This window comes from Typopeltis vanoorti, chromosome 23, assembly GCF_054136105.1.
Source record: "Typopeltis vanoorti isolate ZY-2024b chromosome 23, IOZ_Tvanoo_1.0, whole genome shotgun sequence".
Lineage (NCBI taxonomy): Eukaryota > Metazoa > Arthropoda > Arachnida > Uropygi > Thelyphonidae > Typopeltis > Typopeltis vanoorti.
In genome coordinates, this window is record NC_143571.1 from 81672752 (window position 1) to 81680971 (window position 8220).

Genomic DNA, 8220 nt, shown 5'->3' on the forward strand with positions numbered 1-8220 from the left:
CTTCTGGTCAGCTGTTCGAAATTAAGGACGAGATGGATACCATTAATGACTGTTTATTTACAGCTACTTCCCTAAATTTTAATTATAAGTCACATTGGAATTATTACAATAGTTAACTTATCTCTATCTCATATACTTTCATCTAAATAATTCGTCAGCTCTTTATTAATTTACAAATCTTCCTTGAGACAGATTTTTTAACGCTCTGTCTCTTTTTTTGGAGGGGAGGGAGTCGCTACGTTCTTCCTTCAATAATTAAGGCATTCCCCATGATTCTGAGATTTATATTAAAGTAGTAGTAGTGATAGTAATACAACAAAAAGCAACTTCGGTTTGCTGTTCGTTATATGGTTTTATTCTGCATAACACAGAAAGTTTTTACGACTCTCCTGAGCGAAATTTAAGATTAAAAAATAAAATAAAAAAATAAGGGACATAAAATGTAGTAAGATATTTACCACCCCCCCTTTCTTTTTTTCTTTTTTTTTAAATTAATTCTCATGATTCATTATGATTTTTTATTACTTCATCCTTTTGCGAATTTTTCCAAAAAGTTTAAAGGGTTTACACCAGTATATCAAATAAACAATACCGACAATATGAAGAATTACAAGACATCTCAGTTTTACTTATTTCCTCAAAGGTAATAAAATAGATAATGAGGAATCCCTTATTGAATTTCTTAAATTTGAATTCCTTCTTTGTATCTGCGCAGTTCAGTTTTCGACAATCCTTAGTACTGAAGATATAGTCATTGACTTCTAGTTGAAGTTGGGAGATTGTAAAAGATTTTAATACAGTTGATCATAATCTTAATCATACCATATTAATAAATTCTTTATCATCAGTTTAAGGAAAAATATTTGGAAATATTTTAACTTCTTTATATCATTTAGGACACAATGTTTACAAGTTAATTAACTATAAAAGCAAAGAACTTGATGTGAACAAAGAATTCCTCAAACTTCCTTCTTTGGGCTACTTTTATTTGAATGTGAATCGATCGCTTTGTATTCATATCATATCGCAATGGTAATCAAAGCAAAAATGGTTAGTTTCACAAATGTGCCCGATCTATACACATGCTCCTGCAATCCCTCCTTCCCATACACCCATATGGATTATTGGATTTGGCTGATTCTTTGAATTACGGCAGAAGCTGTTGAGATTATGAGGCCAGAATTATTTATGGCTGTTAATAGTGTGTGTGTTTCTGGTGGTTTGCATGTTTTGCTGAATGAAAAACCCTGGTTTATTGGAGAGAACCTTACATATACGTGTACCATGATAAGATCATGATATATAGTTTACTTTCTATAAATTTAAATAAAATCAATTTTTTTTCACCTTTTTAAAAAAATACAGAAAGAAATGGGATATAATGACTGACAAGTAATTCAGCAGAAAATAGTAGCACCATTTATCTAGAAATATATCTGGAATACAACTTAGACAGAATTAATGATGTTACACAACTCACAAAAAAATTAAAGCGTCAGTTTGTTTTTGAAAGACCTGCTGCAGGAACCAACAAAATGAACACATAAATAAGTGGAGCATCTCAAACATAGTCGCTTCGCCATTAATTTCAATCTACTTAACTCAGTAATGAGTACATTTAGATACGAGGGTTATTATTATTGTTGTTTTTGTTGTTACATATGGACACTTCCACATGGAGTACGTAGACTTATCCGGGAGGTCCACTATATCAACAATAACCATCATCCTGTCATATTTTGTTTTGAACTCATTTGCCGACAAAAGTACTCACAACTGAATCTGACCATTCACTTCACTTTATTCATATTTCCAAGCAAAACATCTAGTCCTTATGGCCCCACTAATTGCACTCATGCTTTCCATGAATGAGTGTGGTTTCCCTCACATTGTGCATGTACTGAAATATTTCCTCTACATCAATCCTATAACCCTCCGTAAGCAATTCATATGTCTCTGTTAAATCCCCCCCCCCTTATCCGCTTATCAAACAGCCTCTGTAACTCACAAATCTTTAATCTTTCCTCACATCGAGCACCACACAGATCTTCCACCGTTTTGGTCACTCGCCTGTGAATCCGTTCTATCTTTTACACATCTTCAAGAAACCCAGGAGACCAGATCTGTGCGCAAGAATCCAGTTGAGACCTTATCAAAACTTTATAAAAAAGGAATGATAACCTTATCTCTATATGTCATGGTGTTCTTCAATAACCAGGTAATCCCATGTGCTGTTTTAGCCACTTTTGTAATATGTCCTCTGAACTTCAACTCCCCTTCCACCAACATCCCCAGCTGCATCTGTTTCCTGGAGTACAGTTCCATTAATATGATACACAGCTGGTAATTGTTTCACCCCTAAAATGCATAGCCTTACACTTTGCAACATTAAATTGCTATTCATACTCCTTTTCCTCCTACGCCAATCTATTTAAATCATCCTGTAAAATATCAACATAATCTTTATTTACTATTGCTGTACCTAATTTTGCACCTGCAAACAATTGAATATTTTCTCTCATATCATTTCCTGTATTATTTTCTGTGACCAGTAGCAGTTCACTAGTCACAGGCCTTCAGCGGGTTATGAAAACTTTAATAAATCTGAAATGTGAAAAATCTGCTAGAGCAGATGATGATACTGAGCAGATACTGAGGTTTTAATTTTTTGCAGTATATACACTGCATAACTCCGAAGGCTCGGTCAGAGACTCGAATTCCAGGTGACTGAAATAGGCTCTCATTAATACAACTTGTATAAAACAATAAATAAATAAATAAAATTGAATTCGAGAACTACAGAGGAATTGCCACATTGAGTGCTTTAGGTAAGATTTATGCAAAACGTATTTCTGAAGAGGGCGAAGAAAAATGATCGAAGAAAAACTTGAAGAAGAAGAAATTAAGTTCAGAATCAAACAAGAGTTATCATGACAAGATTTTTACTTTAATAATAGTTAATAGAGAAGGAAAAGTAGTCGAATAATCATGAAAATATAACAAGAATCTATATTAAGGTGTCAAATGAAAATCTGTTCAAAATAGCGCAATTACGATCATACAATCATATACATTATACCAAGCACTTCAATACTACTTTCATTTATCTCTGTAATAGGTTCTTTTCTTCAAATATCGATTTAGTCTTCTGTGTCATCAACACATTCTTCTATATGCACTCACTTTAATAGATGATAAGAAGTTCGCTTTTTTCACAATCATTCAGAATATTATCAGCATAATCTTACGTTATTTTTAGTATTTTTCACCCATTAAGAAGAAAAATAAAAAGACAATAATAGCACTAAGAAGATAAAATGCAAAATGTAATAATTTCCTTTTTCCAAACCTAGATATTATTGCATTTTGCATTTTATCTTCTGTCCTTTTTTGATAAATACTAATTAAGGCGTTTCTACATCTTATTTAAGTTAATCATCAGATATTTTGAACAAATCTTTCAGATATTTCTTCGGAATTGGCAAAAAACGAATTTTATCCCGATATGCTCTATACAACGGATAAATTAAGTAATCTTCATTAATAATTTTAGATTTTGAAGTTTTTTAATTTCTTAACAATCTTGTAAGCATCGCGGATGAAACTAGTAAAAGGTCGCTTCCAATTCAGACTGTTAAAATGATTGATGAAATCGTTCATTATACCACTTAAAATAACAAAATGAACCCTTCCTTTTATTCCTGAAAGGAAGTATGGGTATCTTTTAAGCTTGACTAATCTTTGGAAATAGGGAAGCATCCGATTTCTATCAATAATCATCATTAACCATCGAAATCTGTGTGCTCAGATTTCGATATCGGAGTACACAACTATTGTGTGCTCCGATGAGACAGCTCCTCGTCACCTAATCCTAACACTCGAAATGTTGTCTAAAATAGGGTAAGTTCTCTGGTCGATTTTTCCGAGATGCCGGGTTTAAAACCCTAGTTTACAGTGTGAAGAAACCCAACTTACTGCGCTAGAGGTCGACACAGGAAGGCGACTAGAATCGACCCTATAAAGTTCTTTCTTCCATGTTTAGCATTATATACAACATTAATATTTAATATTATATTTTTTTATATTTTGTTTATAATTGTTGTATAACTTAATTTGTAAAATTGTATATTATATTTTTAATGTAGATCGCACCCACAACTGTAATCCTTTTGCGTATTAATTCAGTGAGAGGATGACAAAACATGGATTTTTTTTTTTTTCAATCCACTTTAGTATCCCAGTGAGGATGGCAGAGTCCTATATCAGGTGACAAAATTCACCTGCCACCTAAAGTCATTCATAAACATCCATATCCCCAGTTGAATTCGAACTCACAACATGTTAGTTGAGGAGGAGATGCATACTATCCACTCAGCCAACTATGCTAGTGATTTATATTTTTCTATATTTTATTTGATGATAGTTTTGTGCTATCATTTATTTTATTTTATTTATTTATAAGAAAATGAAATAGTGAGTTATATTATACAGTTTTTAATCAAATTCGGGACTTTGAAAAAGTACAATAAAATTCAAACACAGTTAACAAGAAACTGTGTCCTGGTCTTCGCCCGTATAAATATAAATATAAAATACTTCACCACTCATTTATTTGTTAATTATTGATTATTTATCACATATCATTTATTTATTGTTTAAAATATTGTTCATAAGGGTCAAAAATAAATGTGATACGATACGATCCCATCGAAGTATATGAAATAAATTCATCAAACTGCTATTTAAATGTATTATATTATGATCTTATAAGAAAAATGAAGTGGTTTGTAATATTATTAGATCGTTAACAAAAATCCAATTCAAAGAATTTGTAGAAAAGAAATGTAAAAAAAAATTACGCAGGTTTTCTTCATTATGTTTTATAGTGTGATAGCAATGAGGGCTGAAATATATAAATGCTAAATGTTATTTCAAATGTAAGAATTTAGGGATTGATATGGGAAAGTTTCGAATATCCGAAAGTCAAAAAAGCTATTTAAAGCAATTTTAACAAGTTTTTGGAATAGTTTTTTTCTACCTTTTCTTTATATTATTCCCTTTGTTTAAACATTCAGTACAAATATATAGCAAGGTTAGAAGCTCTATAATTTTATTTAGCACTCATAAGAATATCACTTTATCAATAGTTATTCACTTATATTTATTAGATATTTTATAGATCTTAGCGCTATATATTTTTTGGCAAATACACCAGATCGTATGTACTTTTTGTAGAATTTCCAATGACATTTCTTTTTTTTTTTTCTTTTTTTTTAAATAGTTTTTTGACTACCAGAAGCGCCTCCTTCTGGTAGTCAAAACTATCTAGACATATTTTTGACTACCAGAAGGAGGCGCTTCTTCGAACTCCAAGTATATGGTTCAGTACAGTATTTGTCATCCCGAAGCTATACTAATATACCTCATGTAGATGTATGCATTTGGTGTAATTACTTCTTCTCGGTAATGTTTTTGTTATTATTATTCTATTTTTTTTTTTTTTAATGTTTTCGGAAATTGGTGCTAACCATTAAGAGAGAAGAAAAGCGACCATTTCCCAGATCATTTTCTCTGTACCTATTAATCTCGTTTCCATAAGTACAGTGTTGCGCGTGCAATGACATCACAGAAATTGCAGACAGCAGCAGTGGAGAAATTTGTCGCTGGTTGCTAACGGTGCATTACTCTGTTATTTTCTTTCTAGGGGGTTCATCCTCTTCGTCACAGATGAGCGTCCAGTAGCGGTGAGATGATCCGACCCTCCTCTTACGTGCAGAGTGCCTTCCAGGTATTCCCAGGAGTCTTTGCCGAGATCTCAAATCGTTGTTAAGAAAACTAGTAGGTATGAGAAGATTAAGCGTTGCCAAATGAAACAATAGTAGATGCCAGCCTTGTCTAATCTCTCCACGTGTTGATGTCGCACTTTTTCTTTCCAGGAAGTATGAGGTTAGCGATGTTTTTTTTTTTTTTTTCCATGTGGTATTGTGCTACTCTTAAATTTCAACAAGAGTTCACAGGATAAATTACTGTGCATTACAATGTTTACCACATCTGAATTTTCTCGGTCATTACAAAGCAATAACTTTTTTTTTTGAACCAAAGATTTCATCTGCTGTCCGCTATATTAAAACTCCTTGTCACCGCAAAAATAAGAAGCATTTTTTATAGAAATATACTAAAGCTTTACTGTGAAGAGATGTTACAGTCCTAAAAATAAATTTGCAATTCAGAAATATAAAAAAAAATTGTTAGAAAAAAATGGAGTTCAATTATTTATTTTTAATAAATAATATTTTAAAAAAGTAAAAACAAATTAAACATTTTAAGTACACCTTTTTCATATAACCATAAGAATGTATTTCACTTGACGCAGAGAAAATGAGTTCTACCTGTTCAACACTGAGAGGATGAAATCTACGAAATTCATGTTTCGTTTTCAGTTCCCATTTATCCCATTTATTTCAATGGTCACTTCGCATCCATCTTTTTATTGATGTGTAAATAAATATAAATAAATATATTCATAGGCTGGTAAGGTATTGATTCGACTGAGAAAATAAATGATTCTTTATTTATTAGGACCAAGTCACAGGGAAAATGAAATTCACGAATATTAACTACTCATGATGGTTCGCAGTCGTAAGTGTTGAAGCTTTGCCATATTATGCTGTCACAGAAAATAAAATCTTTTCTTATCCCAAAAGAAGCCTAAGAATCAAGAAAAAAATGGATTTTTTTATTTTGGTATTTTTTTTTTTTTTTTTTTGTCTGCCTGTAATTTAATATTAATATCATGCCAGTCTTTTCAGTCACGGTTAGCTGGTTGAAAGGATTATCCTCGAATACGATGATTTTTCCCTTTGGCATTTTTTACGGATTCTTTTAAAACTTTGTAGTATTCCTGAATGGTTTTCAAACAATTATTTCCATCTAAGGCCATCTCTTCCTTCATAATCAGGGTAGAGAAATCTCCATGAGGATAACGGTAAACACAAGAAGATATTAAATACTATTTTAAATACTATTGAGAAAATGAATGTGTAAACGAATAAACAGTAGGTAGACTTCATAGCACTGTAAGGAGTTTTTCAGAATCCATGGCAGGAACTAGCAGTAAAGTATAGTTTGTAAGCTGTGAATATACTGCTTGGTGACCTGAAGACTCTTTAGTCTGCAATGAATGGAAGTATTCTCAGAAGAGAATCAGTCATTAAAGATCTCATTTACGATAACATAACATAAACAAGGTCAGTGGTTAAACTCTGGGTTAGGATATTTTTTTTTTTTTTTTGAAGCATGTACCCTTATAAAGGTAGCTCAAATGAAAAGTGAGAAAAATATAAAGCATATATAATTTGTTCAGCTATATTTGGGCATAACTAACGTTTGTGAGTCTCAAGGAAAAAAATCACAATAAGATGAATATATAAATTACAATTCTTAGGCAATGTTCTCTTCCGATTGTGAAGAATAAGGAAAAAGACCGTATTCGCCATTTTGCTTCTGAAGAATCATGTATTTGGAGGTCTCGCGCAACGAGGCTCCAAACACACACGGTAATGTGAGAACAGGAAGGGAGAGAAAGTTGTGATCTGGCTACAAAGCTATGAAAGTGGTTACTGCTTTTTGGGAAGGGGATACTATTTCTTGTCATCGTCCCACTCATACTGTTACGATTGTTTAAGAAGGAAGAATAGTTTGTAATCAAAGACATTAGCTGATCAATGAGATACTTTTTAAGGCACATGATGATGATATCTATCATCAGAATGCCGTTTCTTTTTGATTTTGCACAGTAGCGCCATTCGCTGTTAGTTGATCTTAATGCTTGTATTCTCGTATCTTTAACGAGATTCTAATCCAGGTCATTCAAATACTCTCGGTTTTCCTGTGGATATGTGCGACAGCATTCAGCAATGCCATTTGGAATGAGTAGCTAGTTATTCACATGTGACGTCAATGGACGCCATACTCCCGTACCTCACTGGGTTTTGGGAGTGAAGTCTTCTACTAGAAAAAAGTGGTAGTGTCGTAGATGTCATTTCCACACTGAGTTAGTCAGACAGTCACAAACATCTATGCCTATGACGGGATTCGAACCAGCAGCCTCCTGACTAGAAAGCAGATACGCTAACCATTGGCTTGCTCATTTAGAAAGCCCTTATAAATCTTATTAAGCCTATTTTGGTTCATTATTTAATAGCAGCATACGTAGAACTA

At 32.6% G+C, this 8220-nt stretch overlaps 1 protein-coding gene across 1 annotated transcript in view; it reads left to right on the top strand.

Annotated features, from left to right (window-relative positions):
• LOC150094036 (F-box/LRR-repeat protein 18-like) overlaps positions 1-5923 on the top strand; it is a 148217-nt gene extending 142294 nt beyond the window's left edge. Inside the window, exon 3 of the transcript XR_016550316.1 lies at positions 5705-5923. The gene's annotated coding sequence lies outside the window, so the exon portion shown is untranslated. The remainder of the gene's footprint in view (positions 1-5704) is intronic.
• Positions 5924-8220: the final 2297 nt, after the last annotated feature.